This window comes from Pocillopora damicornis, chromosome 5, assembly GCF_964200805.1.
Source record: "Pocillopora damicornis chromosome 5, jaPocDami1.2, whole genome shotgun sequence".
NCBI classification, from domain to species: Eukaryota; Metazoa; Cnidaria; class Anthozoa; order Scleractinia; family Pocilloporidae; genus Pocillopora; species Pocillopora damicornis.
Genome location: NC_142674.1, coordinates 24160489 through 24185496, shown reverse-complemented (window position 1 = coordinate 24185496; position 25008 = coordinate 24160489). Strand labels below are relative to the sequence as shown.

At 36.4% G+C, this 25008-nt stretch overlaps 1 protein-coding gene and 5 long non-coding RNA genes across 11 annotated transcripts in view; 2 read left to right on the top strand and 4 right to left on the bottom strand.

The window, feature by feature from the left end:
* Positions 1-358, bottom strand: part of LOC113668816 (uncharacterized) — a 112673-nt gene extending 112315 nt beyond the window's left edge. Inside the window, exon 1 of one of the 3 annotated variants that reach the window (XR_016186606.1) lies at positions 206-358. The gene's annotated coding sequence lies outside the window, so the exon portion shown is untranslated. The remainder of the gene's footprint in view (positions 1-205) is intronic. The other 2 variants (XR_016186607.1, XM_089206438.1) reach the window with 2 other exon arrangements.
* Positions 359-1043: 685 nt separating this feature from the next.
* On the bottom strand, positions 1044-5543 carry LOC113668814 (uncharacterized). Of its 4 annotated transcripts, none has more exons than XR_016186626.1 (5): positions 5410-5543; positions 5218-5299; positions 4479-4571; positions 4189-4254; positions 1044-4087 (listed from the first exon to the last, which is right to left on the bottom strand). It is a non-coding gene; the product is annotated as an uncharacterized LOC113668814 (long non-coding RNA). The 4 variants fall into 4 exon arrangements; XR_016186624.1 differs by having other exon boundaries at positions 2972-3660; XR_016186625.1 differs by lacking the exon at positions 5410-5543 and having other exon boundaries at positions 5218-5350.
* Positions 5544-7248: 1705 nt separating this feature from the next.
* LOC149046090 (uncharacterized) lies at positions 7249-10521 on the bottom strand. The gene is made up of 4 exons (XR_016186633.1): positions 9943-10521; positions 9252-9327; positions 8582-8659; positions 7249-7334 (listed from the first exon to the last, which is right to left on the bottom strand). It is a non-coding gene; the product is annotated as an uncharacterized LOC149046090 (long non-coding RNA).
* Positions 10522-11350: 829 nt separating this feature from the next.
* Positions 11351-12954, top strand: LOC149046089 (uncharacterized). The gene is made up of 2 exons (XR_016186638.1): positions 11351-11549; positions 11977-12954. It is a non-coding gene; the product is annotated as an uncharacterized LOC149046089 (long non-coding RNA).
* Positions 12955-18221: 5267 nt separating this feature from the next.
* Positions 18222-20355, bottom strand: LOC149046088 (uncharacterized). The gene is made up of 2 exons (XR_016186630.1): positions 20148-20355; positions 18222-19922 (listed from the first exon to the last, which is right to left on the bottom strand). It is a non-coding gene; the product is annotated as an uncharacterized LOC149046088 (long non-coding RNA).
* Positions 20356-20744: 389 nt separating this feature from the next.
* Positions 20745-23309, top strand: LOC149046087 (uncharacterized). The gene is made up of 2 exons (XR_016186627.1): positions 20745-21119; positions 21345-23309. It is a non-coding gene; the product is annotated as an uncharacterized LOC149046087 (long non-coding RNA).
* Positions 23310-25008: the final 1699 nt, after the last annotated feature.

Genomic DNA, 25008 nt, shown 5'->3' with positions numbered 1-25008 from the left:
GGAATCGATTTAGCATTTTGTAAATGATTAAAATGAAGCAGGGTTGAACTAGTTCGTAAAGCCGTTAAGCTTTGTAGTTTGAGCTTACGAGCAACAATTTGTTACAACACCCTTCATGGATCTCACGCCAAGCTATGTCTCGTTGTAATCAAACACTAGTTGGAATTTGCGTCTCAAATTTAGCTTACAAGTGATCTATACTTACTTCTTTAAGGATTTCAGGAACGATTGAGGGAACACGTCGTCGTTTTCAGCCAGCAAAATGACAAAGTATTGCTTGAGAACAACCACGATCAAAACTAAAAGCCAATTTGCATAGCGCAGCATATCTGATGAAATTGTTGACTTTTACGTCACCGGCAGACAGATTTTCGCCGGATCTTATCGGCATTCAAACTGCAGATGACTAAATTGAAGGCTGGGGTAGGGTTTGGAGGAGGAGGAGGGTCATTAAGGAATTTTATTCGTTTTGCGCTTAAAAATTCTGGTTAATCAACGAAATTTAAGGAAGAGTCATTTTTTATAGTCCGAGAGGTTGTGGGAAATCTCTTTTTTTTTTTTTTTAGGGGAGAGGGTGGGATCACATGGACTTGAAAGATCAGAACAACTGTAGAAGATTGACTGCTGATTAGCGAAGATCAATATAATACCACGGAGCTTTATGGGGAGATTTGGTAAATTTTATTGTTCTAAAACCAAAATACTCCGGCCCGCACCACCCTCCCCTTCAGGGAGTAACTAATGACTCGGCCCCAGGGAGTCCTCTTTTTCGAAGGGTGTGGAAAACTCGTTAATGAGGGTAAGGACTTCAATCGACCTTCACAAAGCCTCTTACGTCAGTGATACTTCGAGAAGTGGCCACTTCTCATAAAGTGGCTCTTTTAGCCGGGTGGGGAGGGGAGTGGGGAGGGGGGAGGGGGTGGGGCTTGGTGGGGGGGGGGGAGTCACCAATTTCGAGACGCAAGAGCTTTGGTAGAGCTAAAAGGACAAGTAGCATTGTATATGGCCCATTCTAACATAAAACAAATTACACATCACAATGAGAAGTATATTTGCATTGAAGTCAACTAAACAGGTAATAATAAAGCAATTCAAACAAAAGCCTACCATCACTATATCTAATACAAATTTTAAAAGCTTTTCACTACAAACGAAATCAATTTTTTAGGTACTTTTCAGAGGATTGGAAAGGAATTTTTTTCCAGAGTGTCCAATACTCCAAAAGTATGTAGAAAACTGTGCACATTTTAAACCCATTCATTTGAAATTAATAAAAATATTCTTTTATGAGATGTAAAGAAATTCATTCACTTTTCAGTTTAATTGTGATCTGCAGTAAAAGGTCTGAAATAAGATAAAGGTGAAAATTCACCATGTTGAGTGTTTACTGAATGTTTTGGGGCCTTGATTCAAGGCTGGGAGCCTTAACAAAATTGAAAAATTTATTCCTGTCACTAAATATATGCTGATTAATTTTTAAGTCATTGCTAGATTTTTGCCACCATTTCCAGCCAATTTATAATAGTAAAAGGACTGAGTCGAGTCCAATTCAATCAGTAATCATACAAGTGATTGAAAAAATTTGATGAATGCAAGGCGGGAGTCCAATTTGTCAATCATGAGTATGATTACAGACAGAATTCAATGTCAACAAGTCTTGTTACCAATTAATCATAGCTGTTATAACTTCCGAAAACAACAAATACATTTAGGTCAAATATCTCTGGTAGAGGCAGTGTCTAAAGTAAAAAATATGTCTCCATTTTGGAAATTCTACAAATTTTTTTTAAGGATAAGTGGCTGCTGACCTCTCACGCGAAAACGTTCCTTACGGTTTGCCGTTTTCAAACGGATAGCCGTTCGTAAGCCGTTCATCAGCCGTTCGAACGGGATGGGATGCCGTTCGAACGGCTTGAGCTACCGTTCAAAAACAATTAGGAGCCGTTCGAACGGCTGAAGCTATCCGTTCCAAATAGATTGGGAGCCGTTCGAACGGCTTGAGCTATCCGTTCAAAAAAAATTGGGAGCCGTTCGAACGGCTGGAGCTATCCGTTCCAAAAAAATTGGGAGCCGTTCGAACGGCTTGAGCTATCCATTCAAAAAAAATTGGGAGCCATTCGAACGGCTGGAGCTATACGTTTCAAAAAAGTTGTGAGCCGTTCGAACTGGATGTTCGTGGCGAACGGCTGGCGATATGTTTTGAAACCATAGCTTACAATTCCTTTGGAAGGGATGTTTCGAGCCGTGATCCTGTCAAAGTTAATAGTCTTCGCACTGCGATCAGTCAAGAGTACATCGGACAGACTAAAGTTAGTTTGGTAAACACTTGAAGGTTCCTAATATAGCGTGTTTCCCCTCTGCAAGGAATTAAACTCTGCTTTGTTTAGAGCATGCTTGCCGAACCAACAGTACAGCGTCGCCTGTGTTCGGAAACGAGATGTTTACAAAGTCAATTAATGGCGTTACATTACGAATTCTGGAAATGATTGCATGACAATTATTTTAAAAGAGAACGCAGACTATTACCGGCTTTTGTTTCTCCCCCGCGAAAACGAATTTGCTTTACTCTCAAAAGACTTATTATTTTCAAAACAGGATTAGATTTATTCTAGGTTTTCTATCAGTTTTCAGATCTTAGCGGTGCGTGTCACATTTATCTTAATTACTGTCATTTCGTTCGAATGTTTTTGATCGGCCGTTCAACCGTTTACTTTGACCTTATCCGTTGAAAACTTCAGCCGTTCAGCCGGTCGAAATTTTCCTTCAGCAGTTCAGCCGTTCGACTTCAACCGTTCGAAACTTTTCTGAAGCCGTTCAGCCGTTCGACTTCAACCGTTCGAAATTTTCCTTTAGCCGTTCAACCGTTCGACTTCAACCGTTCGAAATTTTCCTTTAGCCGTTCAGCCGTTCGACCTCAACCGTTCGAAATTTTTCTGAAGCCGTTCAGCCGTTCACGGCATCCATTTTAAACGGTTTCTCTATCCGTTTGTCATCCGTTCACATACCGTGCGTTCGACCGTTCGAACGGATACCGTAAGGAACGTTTTCGCGTGAGAGGTCACGACTCACTACTACTGTCCAATTACGCTGTCCAATTAAAGCTGTACAGAAAGATAAGAGAAAAATAATGCAGCTAATGCACCAATCACATTTGAAGAAATTGTAATGGTTATGATTAGTGCCTGAATAGCCTGTTCCAGGCATTCAGTGGGTAAAAAAAAGTGTGATAGTAAATGCCGCTTATAGGAGCAGAGAAGTGAAAAAGCAAGGGAGGCTTGGGTTGAGTCACTCAATGAATCCCACTTGACCCGAGCTTCTCTCGCTGTTTCACTTTTTTGTGACAGTCTTCACTCTGTTTTACTAACCTGGAGTGAGTCAATGCCTGAAACAACCTTGTGTCATTTTAAAAATTATTTTTGTTTTATCCGTGTCAAATTAACATAATCCAATTTCATAAAGAAAATTAACAATAAATTTTGGCTACCAATTTACGTTGTCATCTCTTTTCTTTGCCCTGAGTGATTAAGCAGATTTTTTCATGTCATGCAATAGCTTGGCCAAAATGGCATAGGTATCTCTTCTATTCTTTAACCGCGATTCAGTGTACTGGATAAGACTGGCTTGCAGGCTCAACACCCTTCACCTATTGTAACAGATCATCTATATTAAAAAAGAAGAATTAAAATCAATCAAGAAAGCAGATTGTCTGCTGCAGTTAGAGCCACATGACAATTTCCCTTTATGTGCCCTTAACAATTATTTATTATTTTTATTATTATTTATACCATTTTGCCTCTGCTTAATACACCGGCGCAAAGTATTCATTGCCAAATCACCAAATATAGTCTGGAAAAAAATTGTTCGTGTGTATTTTTGTCTCTTTGGCTTCTTGGAGGTTAATAGTACTTGCTGATCACTTTTGAGCTGATCAATCAGCATGCGCAAAAAGCACTATTCACTTGTGTGGTATATACTAATTTTTTAATATTCAGATTTTTAACATGAAAACAGCATAAATATTAATATAATCCTTTGACATGTGTCTTACATGTAAACCAACAGCATGGTGGTCTGCCTGTAAAACGAACTGAGAAATGCCACCAGTTAAGGGTAGCATGCAAAATTTTCCAGCTAAACAGTAAGAAAGTCTAAGTAAAACAAAAGGTTTTTTAATATCACTTTATTCACCTCATTCTTTGCAGCTTCTGAAATTGAATTTTATGCTTCCTCTGCATCGTCTTTAGCTTTTTGAAGCTGAAAATAAAAAAAGCATGCATGAAACAATTTGGCATTCTTTAATTGTGGCATTCACTACAATCATTCAAAAGCTTGACTTGACCTTCAATTCTATTGCTAGTGAATGAGCAGCCTTGTGTGAATCACGTGAAAGCAAATACTCAATCATGTTTAACAAAACAAAAGGGAGATACCAAAAGAATGCACATCATGTGCAAAGCATGTGTTTGTCAGAACCTTACCATTTCTTGGTTCTTGGGTTTGGCTTTTTCCAGTGTTTTTGTGGCATTCTCAAACTCAACTAGTTTACACATACGACAGAAACACATCTCCTGCTGGGTTAGAAATGGTCAAAACAAGTGCATTAGACAGTTAAAATGTTCATCTAGGGACAGCAAGAAAAAATAACTAATAAGGAAAATGGGTTTTCAAAGTTAAGGCACTGGAATTGCAATCTGGAAGTACCACATTTTGGCTCATCTGTACATAATGGTTCCAGATTCAACTAATACTGCAAAGCATTCCACCATTCCAGTCTTTGTTTGAAAGTTTTCCTTTCCTTTTTTGCACAGCAATACAAAATGCAAATTCCCTCAAAGGGTTAACAATACAAGAGCGCTTTTTCTCCAGATAAACACTCCCTTGTGCTACATGGATGCATTTATTTTTGCCTATGACTAAAAAAATTTAATGCAATAAAGATTGAGGGGGTAAAACCCAGTCTTCTTGTTCAAGTCACGCGTCCCAAACCATGCGGGAAACGGAAAATTGATCAGTCAACAGTCCGGCTGATGAATTTCTGTTTAGACATGCAGTGATCCTGAACTTTTCTCTCTGCTGTGATTATGCTCTCATCCTGGCCCACCCCAAAAGAAAATAATCACCTCCTTTCCCCTTCCCTAACCCCACCCATGAAAGGAAAGCCGTTATCCTTTACAGAGTTAAATAAGATCTAAGTTTTCCAATACATATTTCACATACCTTGGTAGCATGAATCTGGAATAAAGTTCTAAAGTAAAACCTAATGTGATGTCATCATTAGTGGACATAACATCCAGTGATTCTTGAAGAAAGAAGAGGACACACACACAAATAAGACAAAACAAATTAAACTCTTGGAATTGAAAAATACTGCTAGCAACACGTAGATCCTGTCTAAAAATACTACCATACCTTGACACCAATTAATGCATTTGAAAAAGGCACAAAACTCCTGTGAAGCTAAAAATAGTTTTTAAAATTAGCTTTTCCTTACACCCTGACGTCAGAGTGTATATTTTCAATACTGTTCCTGGTACATATTCTATTATACTGACAAGGAAAAGTTGTTCAACAATCAAGAGCTTCTTTGTTTTTTTCTATCATTTCCTTTATTCTCATGACCTTAATGTACTATGCAGCAGTGATATGGTGAGGAGAATTTAGATGCTGATCACTTCAACAAGAGAGGAAGACATAACTATCACATTACTGCAAATGGAGTAAGTTGGGTCTTGTTAGCTGACTTAACCATTCAAAAATATGGAAATATGTTTGCCTCTTATTTTCAGTTCTCATGATGCATGGTTACAGCGAGTAGAGCTAGCATATAAGATGTGGTAAAACAGTGGTTATTCACATGGGAAAAAAAATCAGCCAAACTACATGTCTGGTCCATCATTGCTTGTGTTGGAAGTGTGCCACAACAGTTTAATATAAGAAATATATTAAATAAATATAAATATTTAGTACATGTTAAATCATTTCATTCAGTAATTGCAGGCATAGAACAACAAACCTTTTCAATTCCTTAGTACTATTATCATCACCAGCAGATGCTGACATGATGCCAGAACTAAAATCATTCACTGCTAATGCAACACCTGAAATTCACACAGAAGTTCAAAATTACCAAACTTACATATGTATAAATATGCCATCATGTTGAGATTGTCATGCATAATCATACATTATCATATGTTAACAAAAACAATCATACATTTTGCAACATCCTGATACATTACAATACTAAATGAATAATACCTCAAGTATATCTTTGCTACCCTCATGTTGTTTTCACATGGATGTTCCTTACAAATGAATGTTTTGGCCAAACTCTTTGTTTAAAATTCACTACTCCAGACTATTAACCCTTTAAGTAACCTAGACAGAAATTCTCCTTACAACTATCAGTACAATATCAAGGAGACAAGTGATGAGAATAAAGAAAAATATCAATGAGGGGATTATTCATCGATCCAATCCCAAATTCTCCTAACTAACATCATATAAATTGTATTGTAAACAGTAATGAGAATTACTAAATAAATGAGATCTTGGGAGTTAAAGAATTAACCAAAATGAGATTTTAGTATGAATTTTGCTATTTCACTTATAACGACCATAAGGCAGATTTAACACATTGCAGCACAGAGACATTGCTACATACATTGCTGACTGTGCACCATTTTGGTAAAGTTCTATAAAAAACACAAAGAAACACATGGATTAATTGAAGGAATCTATATGTTGATGGCTACACTCAGATCAGCCAAACACCAACAACTAATGTTCCTCTTGAAACACTCTGTATCAAAAGTTAAAAAGTATACATCATTCACTAATCTACTATTGATAAAATAATTAAAATTCACTGTTTTATGTGATGTAACATCCCAGGCTTTTAAATCACACACAACTTCCTGATGATTTGGCATCTTGTAATTTGCTTTTTTTTGCATGGTACAGAATACAGATCTAGATTAAACTTGATGAGAGGTAAGTATTTATGTCATCAACCCTTAAACTCCCATGAGAGGCAAAGACATAATTTTTCCTTAACAATATTAGTACAATATCAAGCAGACAAGTGACTGGATAAGGAAAAATATCAATGAGAATATTATCAGCTGATCCAACCACAAATTCTCCAAACTGATATCACAAGAATTGTAAGACAGACAGTAAGGAGAATTACTAATAAGTTCAGGAAGATGCGGCTCTTTGGTAAATTTTTAGTTGCTTTATTATTACTATTACTGACCCCATATGTCTTCTGGGTAAGTGGTGCGTACTCTTCCACAAAATCTGTTTTTTTTCTGCAATTCTTCATCAAGATCCTAACCAAGAGGAATAACTTCAGGTTATTTGTATTTCTAGGAAGACCAAGTCATTCTTGTAATGGTTAAATTCAGAAGAAAGTTAGGTCATCAATAAAAGCCAATGTTGATCTACTGCTGCCTGTATGGCCTCTTATTGCTGTCTGCTTAGCCTGTGTGTTTGGATTTTGTCAAACAAAACAGCTGCCTTAAGTACATAAATTCCACAGGCAGGCACTTAATATGGAAAAAGTTACGAAACCCCTGAGGTCTCTGAATATAATTAGTGCCAGACCCCTGGCAAGCCTCTCCCTGACTTGTATTTATTCGATTAAATGCCTCCCTTGAATAAAAACCACCCTCTAATAAATGCTGCATCATCATCTGGCTTTAATTTGAGGAATAGACTCAAAAGGCACACAGCCATCATTGTTGAACCAGACATAAATCCTTTCAAATGTACCAGTTCTGATGTCGAGAAAGCATATCCAATATAAGATCTTTATTCACTTTGTGTATTGCAGTTGTATTAACTTGCAAATTGTGAAATTGAGAACAATATACAAAATGAGTTTTTAGACAAGCAATAAAACATGTGTCTGTTCAAAAATTAAAATGATTCATTTCCATAATATTGTTCTTTTAATATTAAATTAACACCACCCTTGTATAAATACTGCCCTCCAATAAACACTGCACTCCAATCATGAAAAATTGCCATGGCATTTAATTGAATAAATTTGTTAATGAAACCCCTGAAATCTCTAAAAGATATAATTAGTATCATTCCCCCAGCAAACTTTTCCCTAACTTGTCTCAAATTTTCTGCAGAGCTAATAATGAAAGGCTGCTCAAGGGCTATTCAGCAGTTTAACACTTTAACCCCTCAGAGTGACTGACATCTAATTTCTCCTTAACATATCCCCCCTGAAACAAACATTAAGGTCTGGAGAAAAAAAGAGCTGATTACCAACTAAAGAAGCTCTTGATTGTTAGATAAATTCTCCATGTTTCTATCTTAGGAAATGTTTAGAGAACAGTATGGAGAATATGCATTCTGATGTTAGGGTATGAAGGGTTAAAACAGTCTCTCTGTATAACACAATTCAAACTACAATTATTCATATTTTACAGCCCTGAATGAGACATACACTGTATGTAATTAAACAATAATCCAGTGATATCCCAATTTTACTACATAAAGACTTCTTAGATAACAAATCAAAACAAAACAAAAAAAAACCTAAAAACCATGGAACATTTTGTACCTTGTGACTATGATGCATGAAATTATTCACAGCTCATGATAGACTTGTCATAAGAACCTTTATTTCACTTGCTTCTGACTGCAAGCAATGTAATAAAAAAAGTGTTTATACCTTACACTGTAAGTGTATGAGCATGAGAGATGCCATTAAGCCACTGATCACTGAGTTGAAAAGAGATTAATTTCTCAGAGCAAGGAGTTTAATAATGATTATCAAACCTAGTTTCACCAAGTTGCAATAGACATTTTGTCACAAAAGAAATCCCCCAGGCATACACATACAATCAATATTCTGGAATAGCATACCAATTATATTCCCTACTTTCAACTCTTCTTCTCATGTACAATGTTTCTTTCATTGTTTTACACCATTCTACAACATTGACTGGTGGAAGAGCTTATTGTTGCAGTGAATTGCAGTTCAATTTTCACTCCATTTCTACATAATTCCTAAGAGGTGGCTCAGTGGATGTTGTGTCAACTGATTTTATCTTTAAAACATTTATGACCCCTTAAGATGTGATTATATGAAAAATATACCTATGGAGATTAAATCAAGTGTTGCTATGCCATAGTATGTCAGTTTACAAATTTTGTGGAAAAAATCACCCATACTCACAGGGATCATGGCCAAATATCTGTAAGAGCATCTCATTATTTGAAAAACTCACATTTTCCTCTTTCAAAACCTTCTGCAAATCTTCATCTTTTGAAAAGGCTGGGTAGCTGACAACAAGTTGAAAAAATCTGCAAAAAACATCAAAAATTGTAATTCTTGAGATGGGCTAATATGCAATGTAAACATGAGAATCAACAGTGTCTCCCAGAAAGTATATTAAATTTTAGAGAAAATAATATCTTCAAGAAAAACTGAATCTTTCCTGAGGAAGTTTCTCTAAGATCTGTTTCTTGTTGGGTTGTTTTCTTGATCATTTTGGTTTCATTTTGCCAGTTTACAGAGAGAAAAAACTTAAATGGAAAATTAACCCTTTAAATCCCAACAGTGACTAACATCAAATTTCTCCTTACAATATCACACCTAAATCACAAGTTAAGGTCATGAGTGTAAAGGAAATGATCCTCAACAAAAGAAGCTTTTGATTGGTAAACAAATTCTCCTTGTCAGCACCTTAGGAAATGTATAAAGAGCTGTATGAAGAATACAAATACTGAATCTAGGGTGTAAAGGGTTAAAAAAAACTTTCCCAACCCACTGTTTTTCTTTTCAATACTCTGTAATCTGCTGTAAATCCATACAATTACTGAACTGTCCCCTTTTCCTATTCCTTCATTACTCCTTTCCATTGGTTATTCTCAGTTTCTTTACTCCACCATAAACTTTGTTTCAACATTAAAATATACCTGTTTTTCTCCTTTCTTCCACTTCTTTGTACATTCCTCTGTAACCCAAATCCACATCGTCCTTGAATTTCTGTGTTACGAGTCCTTATAGTTGTGTAGCTCAGTAGCTCGATGTGCGGCGCTTGGTAACCACCCTATCTCACTTCGCTAACAAACCACCAGCAGAGTTCTATTTGTGTACTGCGTCAAGAAAATGGTTTCCAAATGACAAAGTACCGGCTGCATCCACGGAAAATGCCTTATGGCAACGATGCTACGGACTCTAGATCGTTACTACCAAAAAGGCAAATTAGTCATCAAGTTGGCAGCCATGTGCAGCTTTCTTGGCCTTGTTAGGCCTGATAAATGAGGCGTTGCTTACATAAGGGACTTGGGTAGCTTATGAAAAAATGTTTAGAATTACATAAGGTACCTTTGCAGAAAGAATTAGAGGTGTGGAGGCCCCATAGTCTGCGTGTTGGAGTCTGAGTCGAGAGATTCCTATTCAACCCTCGGGCATGATTTTCGAAGTTCCACTAACTTCAGAAGAACAAATATAACATTTACAAATTAAATTATACGCAATGATGATGCGAGTCTAAACAGGATTACAAATGAGTACTGCTGAACTGTGAGCCTGAAACGAATCGTCTCCCAGCTAACTGTTGCATTTCAAATATCTATATCAATCATTTACAACATGGAGTCCTTGCTTTGGGAATCAAAGATCTGATAGCATTTGTAACTCATTCGCGTTTTGCCACTTTTAGGGATTTTCTAAAAAGGTTTTTTAAACAAAAAATCAGCAATTATTCATTTTAAAAACTTCTGTTACAGAGACACGCCAAAATTCAGCTCCACTACCTAGCTGATCAATGCAGCCAGCAAATTCATCAGCAGATCGCCAGCAACTTTATCGCACTTTACACCACTTATTTGGGACCAGACAATGGCTGCGATTAACTTAGGTTATGCACAATCGAAAATGTCGAGGTGGAATGTGGAGAGCAGACGTCCCTGAGTCCCACGTCCCCAACATGATCTCGAGACCGAAATTACGATTATCGTTATTTCTAAATTGGCACCAAATTTATGGATATAGTAATTTCAACATGATCTCGAGACCGAAATTACGATTATCGTTATTTCTAAATTGGCACCAAATTTATGGATATAGTAATTTCGTGGCACTCTTTACCAATCCTCTTTAAACGTGTTAAATAAAGAGAAGGACTCGGTTCCACTGTCTTACAACATTCAAGATGGCGGAGGAAAGGGGTAAATGTGCGTTCAGTTGTGATCAGCATGATCTCGGCACCAAAATAACGATTACCGTTATTTCTAAATTGGCCCTGAAATAACGAATATCATAATTTCAGTGCATGTCTGAGACCTTCGGGCTCGAAGCTTGGGAACTAGTATTCAGGGAAAGATAAAATGGCGGCTTACGGCGGCGAAGGAAATCTCAGGAGTTTAATATTTAGCGTGAAAAGGCTTGGGTGTTGTGATCTGGTTCTCAAGTAAAAAAAAAATCACGGTCTGCAATGGCCCTATCACCTTTTGAACAACAAGAAAACATTGAAACGGTGGTAAAAAGCAGCAAGTTTCGAAGTCTAAACGAAAGATGGGTAAGCTGAGTTTCAGTCAAATATCATGACATTTGGGATGTAATTTCGATACCGAATAAATAGTTCTACATGGTTATACACGCATAGGATTCTGTTGTGTTCACGTGAAGGCCATTTCAGCCATTCCTGCCACTTGTAAGCGGTAGGAAATAAAAGATATGTAGAGTTGTTTCGTATTGAAGCCCTGTGAAATCAAAAATTTGATTTATTTCTTCTTTGTTTTAGGTGGTTGTCGTGTTCTAACCGACTAAAAGATTCAGTTCCACTATACGGAACACGCGAGACGACTTGCTGCAATCAATTCTTTAATCAAAAATCACTATATACAGGTTTTACTCATAATAATATAGGTTAAGTCAATGATCACGTGATTACGTACGATCCAATAAGCATGCGCTCAACCGCAGGTATTATGTCAACACAACAGTGGTCATTATCCATTACTTTTGGAAGTCGATGCTGATGAGAAAGAAAAAATGTTTATGATTATTTCTTCTCTCGAACATTTTACTATTTAGGTACCAAATAATCTTGATACTGAAGATCATTGCATCCATTATGAAAAAATTACCCTTGATGGCTTTGTCAACTGGAATGTATAATGTAATATACCTTGTGATTTGTGGGATTTTCACAAGTAAACTAGAAATACTTGAAGAGGGTAATGATGTACTTAATGCAGAGCATTTGGTACAAAGTCTGCTTTGCTGTAATCTACCTGAAGGTGCTTTTTATATGCTAGTAAGACTTGCACAGCCCAGTCAAAATGTTTTTGAGTAGTAGAAAAGCTGGCCAAACCTCTTCCTGAAAAGCAGTCTGAAAAATGTGAAGTTAGCGGAAGGTACTTCATTGTAGGCGGCCAAATTGTAAGCTGCCAGCCCATTTTGAGTGAGCAGTAAAACTCAAGATAGGCTATTTTAGCTAATTTTATTGAGAACCAAATTCCCAGCAACGGGCACAAATTTACTGGGCTATTTGTTATTTAACTACTTAGTAATATTCTTATTAAAATTTACTGCATTCCTTTCTAATAATTTGCTGTTGATTGTATGCTGTATATAGCTTATGATTTGTGTGATTTTCACAAGTAAATTAGAAATACCTGAAGATGGTAATGATGTACTAGATAATGTACTTGATGCAAAGCTATTTTGGTGCAAAGTGTGTGCCTTGTCTGTAGGTGATTTTGCATGCTAATAAGACTTGTAATTCAAATAATACACATCAGCTGGAGTGGGAATATTAAAAGAAAAATAATAATATTTAGCTATACCAAGTTCTGGTTTTATGTCCAAAGTGTGTGCCTTGTCCATAGGTGATTTTGCATGCTAATAAGACTTGTAATTCAAATAATACACATCAGCTGGAGTGGGAATATTAAAAGAAAAATAATAATATTTAGCTATACCAAGTTCTGGTTTTATGTCCAAATTAAGCACTTAGTTGAAGATCACTGCACTGCTCAGGTCCAGAAGGCTGAAAGAGTACTGTCTGCTGTTAGTTTGATTTTTGTCATTTCTATTGATTTATTTTATTTATCAATGTTTCTTTGAATTGTAATTCATTGATCTCTTTCAATAGTGCAGGTTTGCTCATGTAACCTAATCTCCCACTTATGTATGTATGTATGGTGAGCTCAGTCAAAATTCTTTTGAGTGGAAGGCAAGCTGGTGATAGTAATAGGCAGCAGAGGCTGAACCTTGTCTTGAATGGAAGTGTGAAAAGTGTGAAGTTAGCGGCAGCTATATTGTGGCAGGCAGCCAAATTGTCAGCTGTGGCACATTTTGACTGGGCTGATTGTGTGTAGTATATATGTGCACTTCTTTTAGGGTATTAAACAGGTTAAAGTACCAAGAAATCCTCTGTGATAACTTGATAATTCAAGATGTAAAAATTTTAAATAATAAGGTAAAGCTTGATCATTCTTAAGAGTTTCCATTTGTTCTGGAAATTTGGGGGAGGGTCAGGGGAGCATTATTTATACATAAATAATGTACATAAAAAGTAAAAAAAAAGGCCCAAGGTAAAATCCCAATTTGTTTTAAGAGTTAATTTTATTAAGAGAAAACCCTGGATATAGCTTGGGATTTGTGTGATTTTCAAAAATTGTTAGGAAACTTGTTAATTTTCAGCTTCAAGAACACAAGTACATAATCTTTAGTGCAGCCCTCTTTTCTCCCCGCCATTATTCTAATTTTTTTATCAAGTTTCCTTTTTCTTGTGTTCAATTAATTTATTGTCTTTACAGGTGAAATTTTAATATCTGCTAGCACAATTATCTCTGCTAAGAGTGTCTACCATCACTCTTGCCGGTCTCAAGCCTAAAACGCTGCAAACTAGCTGAAACTACATGTATTTCGTAAAATTGCAATGAAATCTATCTAAAAACACCAAAATCCGGCAGAACGCACGACTTTTTGCCAAATTTTACGCAAAAGTTGACAAAAGCGCTCAATTCGACCTGAAAAACACTTTTTTTTTTTTTGCAAAAATCAGCCTACTTTACTTTCAAAAGCACGATGTCTTTAACAAAATAGGGATACAATCCATGTGAAAACACTTATTCCAGCTAAAACGCAGTGTTCTCAGTAAAATTTGGGGAAAAAACGCGTAAAAACCGTCAGAAACACGACAAATTGGGCTGATTTTACCCACTCTTTGTGTAAATAGCTGCCAAAACCCTCTAAACTAGCTGAAACTACATGTTTTTCACAAGATCGCCATAAAATCTTGAAACGTTGCTTTAGGGACCTTTATGCCTCCAAAACGAGTTTTTACTTTTAAAAAAATGGAATGAACAAAGATGTTAAAGGGGAAAAAGCTGTGAGAAAGGAGAAGTTTAGTGTTGCTGTTTGATATGCCGCCCAGATATATCAATTTATTAATTTAACGCCTTTAGCCGTGGGCAAAAGTTTTTCTCTAGACTAAGAGGACCCTCCCTATGTTGACGAACCTCAATAACTCGTTGATTTTACTGTTTTTACACAGATTTGATTTTAACCATATTCGCCAAAATAACTGCCAAAACACGGCAAACCAGTATCTCGGCCAAGAGCGATATTGGCCATTTCACACATCCTTATTAGATATGAATTTTATTAAAGATTGTCATTCTAGCATATGTTGGCTAGTTACCACAGGTTTCTTGATTTTCATGGGAAAGTGGCATTGGTTGGTACCATGACCAATCTCCTCGACTTTCCCATGATTTTCATAGGATGTTAGCGACCCATACTTCGAACCTCAGTTGTTATTTTTTTTTTACATTGGCGCGAGTTTCACAACTTTCTTGTGGTTTGGCATTGACTCAGAGTTGGGCTTATTTTTATGGCTAATCCATCGGCGACTTTCTCATGATTTTCTTGGGTTCTCAACAGTGACACGCACTTTGGAACCATAATTTTATAAATATGTCAACACTGGCAAATACTGCTAAAATCTACACTCTACTAAACTCCATGTACCACAATATCCACACAACTGCGTGTGCCTACTTGAAAATCCTAACCCTAACCCTAAAACTATCCAGTTAGCCTAGTATTGTATTGCTGGTTTGAGTGACTAAACTGGCTCAAATGATCCAGCTGCTCAAAAATCTAAGCACAGAGTAAGTTTAAAAAGATTCAATTTTGTAAGGTTTCGAAACAGTTCCAAAATTAACATGCACATAGCTCAGTGTAAAACATCGAAGCTTCTAGGACTTCTTATGATTCCTACGAACGTACACACCTAATGCACGTCAATTTGCCTTTGTTGTCCTCGAACGATCACGTCTTCATGGTAACGTGGTGTAAGAACTGTACAGCACTTTATAAATATATGTTTTACTTGACGGTAAAAGTTTGAATCCGTACAAGGAAACGTAACGGAAACAGGCGATGATAATATTCCGTTGACAGAAATGCAACGGAAACGTGTCGTCATATTTCCGTTCAGGAATCATAACAGAAACATAACAGGTCCAAGGAAGAAGTGAATGATGTGGAAACATAGAGTTTCATTTTTCCGAATTACGGAATCATGCTATTTCGTCCTGTGCTCACTCTAACTCTGTGCTATCCTAAACCTAACCCAAACCCCAAACCAATCCTAAGCTATGATAAAGGGTTTAAGTCAGGGTTGAGGATAGGGTTAGGGCAGGAGCCCATTACCTGGTTAGGGTTAGAGTTTGGGTTGCTTCGGGTCAGAGGGGTTTAGTGTTACAATCAAGGTTAGGGCTAGGGTAAAATTATGCTTAGAGTTAGCGGGGTTTAGTGTTAGAATTAGGGTTAAGGCTAGGATGAGGCTATGCTTAGGGTTGGCGTTAATATTTTTCTACAAGCATTCAATTGCAGGGTTTTTGGTATTGTGTTTGTAAATTTCAGTAACTACTTGAAAGTTTACTGAAAAACTAACGATAGGCCGACTGGTACACTTACAGGATAGATAGAGAAGGTTGGGGTTAGGGTTAGGGTTAGGGTTAGGTCTAGGTTAAGGGCTATAGGTTAGGGTTTAGGGTTTAGGGTTAGGTTTTAGGGTTATGGTGTGGGGCTAGGGTTAGGATTAGGGTTTAGGCTTAGTGTTAGGGTTAGAGGGTCTGCGGTTGAGGTTAGGGCTAGGGTGAAGGTTTGGGGTTAGGGTTTGGGGGTAGGGTTAGTGTTTAGGGTAAGGGTGTAAGCCTCTTCAAAAATATTTTTGAGAAGATTTTGTCACCTTTTTCACTTAAATAACCACCTGAAGAATTTTGACCAGTTAGATTATTTGAAGCGGTTGGATTAATTTTGATTGGGGTTTAATAACTTTTAGTAGTTGGATGATTATTTTTACCAGTTGAACCACTGTAATATGCTGGATCTTTTTAACTAATGTTACCATTCTTACCTGAATTATTTGAACCAATTTCACTGGTTACACATGCATTATCCAGTTAGACCATTTCAACTGGTTGGATTATTTAAACCAGTTTGTCCATTTTAGATATTGGCATCATTTTATCAAGTTGGATCATGTTAACCAGTCGCACCATTTTACTACGTGAGATCGTTTCTTCCGATTGGACCATGTCACGTATTTAAAATCTTTTCACCGTTTAAACCATTTTATCTTGTTTTGGCTGGTTGGACCATGTTAACCAGTTGCATCATTTTGACTGGAGTGAAAAGTTCCGTTCTTAACCCGAGCCCTAACCCTAACCCCGGGTTAGGGTTAGGGTTAGGATAGCTCGCAGCTAGAGTTAGGGCTTGGGTAGGGTGGGATTGTGATTAGGCTGAGGGTCACAATTTTTTCTGAAAACATCCAATTTCTTTTTGGTATTGTGTTTGGCTCTAAACTTTAACAACTACTTGAAATCAAAATATACCATTTTTTGCCAAAATAACAGCCAAAATGCGCAATTCGGGCCTTTTTATCAATTTACACTTGGTTTAAGCTAGGTTTTTGTGTTTTCCCACAGACTCTTAAACTATTTTGCTGAGAACATTTTTTGCAGCGTTTTTAAAACTGAAATAAGCTTATTTTTGCAAAAAAAACAAACGTGTTTTTCAGTCGAATTTAGTGTTTTTGTCAACTTTAGCGAAAAATTTTGCAAAAATCGTACATTTCTGCCGTATTTTGGAGTTTTTAGACAGATTTCGTCGCGATCTTGTGAAAAACATGTAGTTTCAAGCTAGTTTTCAGTGTTTTGGCAGTTATCTTGGCAAAAAATGGGTAAGTCAGCGCAATTGTTTTTTTTTTTGGTTTTTAAGGTTTTGTTTGCCCAAATTTTACTGAGAACACTGTGTGTTAGCTTGTCTCCATTGTTTTTTCGCAGATTCTATCGCTGTTTTGCTGAAAACATAGCGTTTCAGCTTGTTTGCATCGTTTTTGGTCGTGAATTAAGCTAATTTTTGCAAAAGGAAAAAAACCTGTTTTTCAGCCCAAATTGACATAAAGGATACAGAGGAACATTTGCTTATTGCCTTTTTTTTTTGTCCTTACTCATGAAGTTGATTTTGGCATTTCAAACAAAAACTCTGCTAGAGCATTAATTGAATGACATATCATGCACTTACTTTGAAGCAAGAACACTTTTTTTTTAATTCAGAAAAATACCTTTTTATTTTTTTTTAAGGACTGCTGGATATAACCTGTACAACCAAGATGAATTTACATTCATTATTTGTCATAACTTACACTAAATTAGAAATTCAAGTATGAAATGAGGGTACTAGCCCTTTAATAGTGTTCAAAATTTCCATATGCAGGGGTACTTGTGGCTACTGGAGAAGAATCAGTCTTTAACCCTTCACCCCCCCAAGGGAGATAATAAGTACAGATATCCTCTTCCCTAGGGGCAACTAGCTCAAAAGTGAGTGATCTCAAGGGCCCTCCAAAAACGTTTTCTACAGCAATAACTAAGCTCTACAGAAGCACACTATGCAGACAAAAGGTGTAAGAGAATCAATGAATTCTTTAATTCTTGGTCCCTCCCAGGCCAACCTATTGTACAAATCTCATGACATCTGTTCCAGTTTCATCAGTCAATTTTTCAAGCTTCAAGCTTTTCCTGCAATTATGTACTTGTTCTTGAAGCTGAAAACTAACAAGGATCCTGTAAATTAAGTTTACATAACAACCTAACAATTTGTGAAAATCACACAAATCCCAAGCTATATCCAGAATTATGCTCTTAATAAAATAAACTTTTAAAGCAAATTGGGATTTTGCCCTAGTTCTTTTTATTTTTTTGTTACTTTTTAAATACATTTGTATAAATAATGCTCCCCTAACTCTCCCCAAAACTTTTAGAACAGATGCAAACTCTTAAGAATGATCAAGCTTTACCTTATTATTAAAAATTTTTACATCTTAGACTACCAAGTTATCACAGAGGTTTTTTTTCGGTACTTTGACCTGTTTAACACCTAAAAAGAAGAACACATACATAACACACACACAATCAGCCAGGTCAAAATGTGCTGCAGCCAACAATTTGGCCACCTACAATGAAATAGCTGCCAATTTCACACATGTCAGACTTCTATTCAGGACAAGATTTGGCCTCTGCTGCCTATTACTATTGCCAGCTTGCCTGCCACTCAAAATTTCCACTGAGATTGTACATACATACATGTGGGATTAGGTTACACGAGCGAACCTGCACTATTGAAAGAGGTCAATGAATTATAACTCAAAGAAACATTGATAAATAAAATAAATCAATAGAAATGACAAAAATTAAACTAACAGCAGACAGCTCTTTTTTGGCCTTCGGGGCCTGATCAGTGCAGTGATCTTCAACTAAGTGCTTAATTTGGACATAAAACCAAAACTTGTTATGGTTAAATATTATTATTTTTCTTTCAATATTCCCATTCCAGCTGATGTATATTATTTGAATAACAAATCTTATTAGCATGTTAAAATCACCTGAGGACAAGGCATACACTTTGTGCCAAAATTGCTTTGCATCAAGTACGTTATCTAGTACATCATTACCATCTTCAGGTATTTCTAATTTACTCTTGAAAATCACACAAATCATAAGCTATATACAGCATACAATTGGCAGCAAATTATTAAAAAGGAATGCAGTAATCTTTAATAATAAGAGTAGCTAAATAACAAATAGCCTAGTCAAAATGTGCCGGTAACCAGGGATTTGGCTTTCCACACAGAACATTTGTTAGGCATCTAGTCTGGACAAGGTTTGGTCTCTACCTTCTGTTACTATAGCCAGCTTGCCTACTTCTAAAAAACGTTTTGACTAAGCTGAAAAAAATGTTGGAGAGAAAAATGGCCACAACAAGCCCACTTACTGCAAAATAAGAAACATAAAAGTAACACTTCAAATTAATACAGAATATAAGCCTTGCAGGATTTGGCTCTCAATAAAATTAGTTAAAATAGCCGATCTTGAGTTTAACTACTCACTCAAAATGGGCTGACAGCCTGCAATTTGGCCACCTACAATGAAGTATCTTCCACTGACTTCACACCTTTCAGACTGCTTTTCAGGATGAGGTTAGGCCTCTGCTGCCTATAATTACAACAGCCAGCTTGACTACTACTAAAGAACATTTTGACTGGGCTGTGCAAGTGTTACTAGCATATAAAAAGCACCTTCAGGTAGATTACAGCAAAGCAGACTTTGTACCAAAACACTTTGCATTAGTACATCATTACCCTCTACAGGTATTTCTAGTTTACATGTGAAAATCCCACAAATCTCAAGGTATATTACATCATACATGTTGACAAAGCAATCAGGGGTACATTTTTCATAATAGGATGCAATGATCTTCAGTATCAAGATTATTTGGTACCTAAATAGTAAAATGTTCGAGAGAAGAAATAATCATAAACATTTTTCTTTCTCATCAGCATCGACTTCCAAAAGTAATGGATAATGACCACCTAAAACAAAGAAGAAATAAATCAAATTTTTGATTTCACAGGGCTTCAATACGAAACAACTATAGATATCTTTTATTTCCTACCACTTACAAGTGGCAGGAATGGCTGAAATGGCCTTCACGTGAACACAACAGAATCCTATGCGTGTATAACCATGTAGAACTATTTATTCGGTATCGAAATTACATCCCAAATGTCATGATATTTGACTGAAACTCAGCTTACCCATCTTTCGTTTAGACTTCGAAACTTGCTGCTTTTTACCACCGTTTCAATGTTTTCTTGTTGTTCAAAAGGTGGTAGGGCCATTGCAGACCGTGATTTTTTTTTTACTTGAGAACCAGATCACAACACCCAAGCCTTTTCACGCTAAATATTAAACTCCTGAGATTTCCTTCGCCGCCGTAAGCCGCCATTTTATCTTTCCCTGAATACTAGTTCCCAAGCTTCGAGCCCGAAGGTCTCAGGCATGCACTGAAATTATGATATTCGTTATTTCAGGGCCAATTTAGAAATAACGGTAATCGTTATTTTGGTGCCGAGATCATGCTGATCACAACTGAACGCACATTTACCCCTTTCCTCCGCCATCTTGAATGTTGTAAGACAGTGGAACCGAGTCCTTCTCTTTATTTAACACGTTTAAAGAGGATTGGTAAAGAGTGCCACGAAATTACTATATCCATAAATTTGGTGCCAATTTAGAAATAACGATAATCGTAATTTCGGTCTCGAGATCATGTTGAGTAATTTCGTGGCACTCTTTACCAATCCTCTTTAAACGTGTTAAATAAAGAGAAGGACTCGGTTCCACTGTCTTACAACATTCAAGATGGCGGAGGAAAGGGGTAAATGTGCGTTCAGTTGTGATCAGCATGATCTCGACACCAAAATAACGATTATCGTTATTTCTAAATTGGCCCTGAAATAACGAATATCATAATTTCAGTGCATGTCTGAGACCTTCGGGCTCGAAGCTTGGGAACTAGTATTCAGGGAAAGATAAAATGGCGGCTTACGGCGGCGAAGGAAATCTCAGTAGTTTAATATTTAGCGTGAAAAGGCTTGGGTGTTGTGATCTGGTTCTCAATTTAAAAAAAATCACGGTCTGCAATGTCCCTACCACCTTTTGAACAACAAGAAAACATTGAAACGGTGGTAAAAAGCAGCAAGTTTCGAAGTCTAAACGAAAGATGGGTAAGCTGAGTTTCAGTCAAATATCATGACATTTGGGATGTAATTTCGATACCGAATAAATAGTTTTACATGGTTATACACGCATAGGATTCTGTTGTGTTCACGTGAAGGCCATTTCAGCTATTCCTGCCACTTGTAAGCGGTAGGAAATAAAAGATATGTATAGTTGTTTCGTATTGAAGCCCTGTGAAATCACAAATTTGATTTATTTCTTCTTTGTTTTAGGTGGTCATTATCCATTACTTTTGGAAGTCGATGCTGATGAGAAAGAAAAAATGTTTATGATTATTTCTTCTCTCGAACATTTTACTATTTAGGTACCAAATAATCTTGATACTGAAGACCATTGCATCCTATTATGAAAAATGTACCCCTGATTGCTTTGTCAACATGTATGATGTAATATACCTTGAGATTTGTGGGATTTTCACATGTAAACTAGAAATACCTTTAGAGGGTAATGATGTACTTAATGCAAAGTGTTTTGGTACAAAGTCTGCTTTGCTGTAATCTACCTGAAGGTGCTTTTTATATGCTAGTAACACTTGCACAGCCCAGTCAAAATGTTCTTTAGTTGTAGTCAAGCTGGCTGTTGTAATTATAGGGAGCAGAGGCCAAACCTCATCCTGAAAAGCAGTCTGAAAGGTGTGAAGTCAGTGGAAGATACTTCATTGTAGGCGGCCAAATTGCAGGCTGTCAGCCCATTTTGAGTGAGTAGTTAAACTCAAGATCGGCTATTTTAACTAATTTTATTGAGAGCCAAATCCTGCAAGGCTTATATTCTGTATTAATTTGAAGTGTTACTTTTATGTTTCTTATTTTGCAGTAAGTGGGCTTGTTGTGGCCATTTTTCTCTCAAACATTTTTTTCAGCTTAGTCAAAACGTTTTTTAGAAGTAGGCAAGCTGGCTATAGTAACAGAAGGTAGAGACCAAACCTTGTCCAGACTAGACGCCTAACAAATGTTCTGTGTGGAAAGCCAAATCCCTGGTTACCGGCACATTTTGACTAGGCTATTTGTTATTTAGCTACTCTTATTATTAAAGATTACTGCATTCCTTTTTAATAATTTGCTGCCAATTGTATGCTGTATATAGCTTATGATTTGTGTGATTTTCAAGAGTAAATTAGAAATACCTGAAGATGGTAATGATGTACTAGATAACGTACTTGATGCAAAGCAATTTTGGCACAAAGTGTATGCCTTGTCCTCAGGTGATTTTAACATGCTAATAAGATTTGTTATTCAAATAATATACATCAGCTGGAATGGGAATATTGAAAGAAAAATAATAATATTTAACCATAACAAGTTTTGGTTTTATGTCCAAATTAAGCACTTAGTTGAAGATCACTGCACTGATCAGGCCCCGAAGGCCAAAAAAGAGCTGTCTGCTGTTAGTTTAATTTTTGTCATTTCTATTGATTTATTTTATTTATCAATGTCTCTTTGAGTTATAATTCATTGACCTCTTTCAATAGTGCAGGTTCGCTCGTGTAACCTAATCCCACATGTATGTATGTACAATCTCAGTTGAAATTTTGAGTGGCAGGCAAGCTGGCAATAGTAATAGGCAGCAGAGGCCAAATCTTGTCCTGAATAGAAGTCTGACATGTGTGAAATTGGCAGCTATTTCATTGTAGGTGGCCAAATTGTTGGCTGCAGCACATTTTGACCTGGCTGATTGTGTGTGTGTTATGTATGTGTTCTTCTTTTTAGGTGTTAAACAGGTCAAAGTACCGAAAAAAACCTCCGTGATAACTTGGTAGTCTAAGATGTAAAAATTTTTAATAGTAAGGTAAAGCTTGATCATTCTTAAGAGTTTGCATCTGTTCTAAAAGTTTTGGGGAGAGTTAGGGGAGCATTATTTATACAAATGTATTTAAAAAGTAACAAAAAAATAAAAAGAACTAAGGCAAAATCCCAATTTGCTTTAAAAGTTTATTTTATTAAGAGCATAATTCTGGATATAGCTTGGGATTTGTGTGATTTTCACAAATTGTTAGGTTGTTATGTAAACTTAATTTACAGGAACCTTGTTAGTTTTCAGCTTCAAGAACAAGTACATAATTGCAGGAAAAGCTTGAAGCTTGAAAAATTGACTGATGAAACTGGAACAGATGTCATGAGATTTGTACAATAGGTTGGCCTGGGAGGGACCAAGAATTAAAGAATTCATTGATTCTCTTACACCTTTTGTCTGCATAGTGTGCTTCTGTAGAGCTTAGTTATTGCTGTAGAAAACGTTTTTGGAGGGCCCTTGAGATCACTCACTTTTGAGCTAGTTGCCCCTAGGGAAGAGGATATCTGTACTTATTATCTCCCTTGGGGGGGGTGAAGGGTTAAAGACTGATTCTTCTCCAGTAGCCACAAGTACCCCTGCATATGGAAATTTTGAACACTATTAAAGGGCTAGTACCCTCATTTCATACTTGAATTTCTAATTTAGTGTAAGTTATGACAAATAATGAATGTAAATTCATCTTGGTTGTACAGGTTATATCCAGCAGTCCTTAAAAAAAAATAAAAAGGTATTTTTCTGAATTAAAAAAAAAGTGTTCTTGCTTCAAAGTAAGTGCATGATATGTCATTCAATTAATGCTCTAGCAGAGTTTTTGTTTGAAATGCCAAAATCAACTTCATGAGTAACGACAAAAAAAAAAGGCAATAAGCAAATGTTCCTCTGTATCCTTTATGTCAATTTGGGCTGAAAAACAGGTTTTTTTCCTTTTGCAAAAATTAGCTTATTTCACGACCAAAAACGATGCAAACAAGCTGAAACGTTATGTTTTCAGCAAAACAGCGATAGAATCTGCGAAAAAACAATGGAGACAAGGTAACACACAGTGTTCTTAGTTAAATTTGGGCAAACAAAACCTTAAAAACCAAAAAAAAAAACAATTGCGCTGACTTACCCATTTTTTGCCAAGATAACTGCCAAAACACTGAAAACTAGCTTGAAACTACATGTTTTTCACAAGATCGCGACGAAATCTGTCTAAAAACTCCAAAATACGGCAGAAATGTACGATTTTTGCAAAATTTTTCGCTAAAGTTGACAAAAACACTAAATTCGACTGAAAAACACGTTTGTTTTTTTTGCAAAAATAAGCTTATTTCAGTTTTAAAAACGCTGCAAAAAATGTTCTCATCAAAATAGTTTAAGAGTCTGTGGGAAAACACAAAAACCAAGCTTAAACCAAGTGTAAATTGATAAAAAGGCCCGAATTGCGCATTTTGGCAGTTATTTTGGCAAAAAATGGTATATTTTGATTTCAAGCAAACTTTCAAGTAGTTGTTAAAGTTTAGAGCCAAACACAATATCAAAAAAAAATTGGATGTTTTCAGAAAAAATTGTGACCCTCAGCCTAATCATAATCCCACCCTACCCAAGCCCTAACTCTAGCTGCGAGCTATCCTTACCCTAACCCTAACCCCGGAATAGGGTTAGGGCTCGGGTTAAGAACGGAACTTTTCACTCCAGTCAAAATGATGCAACTGGTTAACATGGTCCAACCAGCCAAAACAAGATAAAATGGTTTAAACGGTGAAAAGGTTTTAAATACGTGACATGGTCTAATCGGAAGAAACGATCTCACTTAGTAAAATGGTGCGACTGGTTAACATGATCCAACTTGATAAAATGATGCCAATATCTAAAATGGACAAACTGGTTTAAATAATCCAACCAGTTGAAATGGTCTAACTGGATAATGCATGTGTAACCAGTGAAATTGGTTCAAATAATTCAGCTAAGGATGGTAACATTAGTTAAAAAGATCTAGCATATTACAGTGGTTCAACTGGTAAAAATAATCATCCAACTACTAAAAGTTATTAAACCCCAATCAAAATTAATGCAACCGCTTCAAATAATCTAACTGGTCAA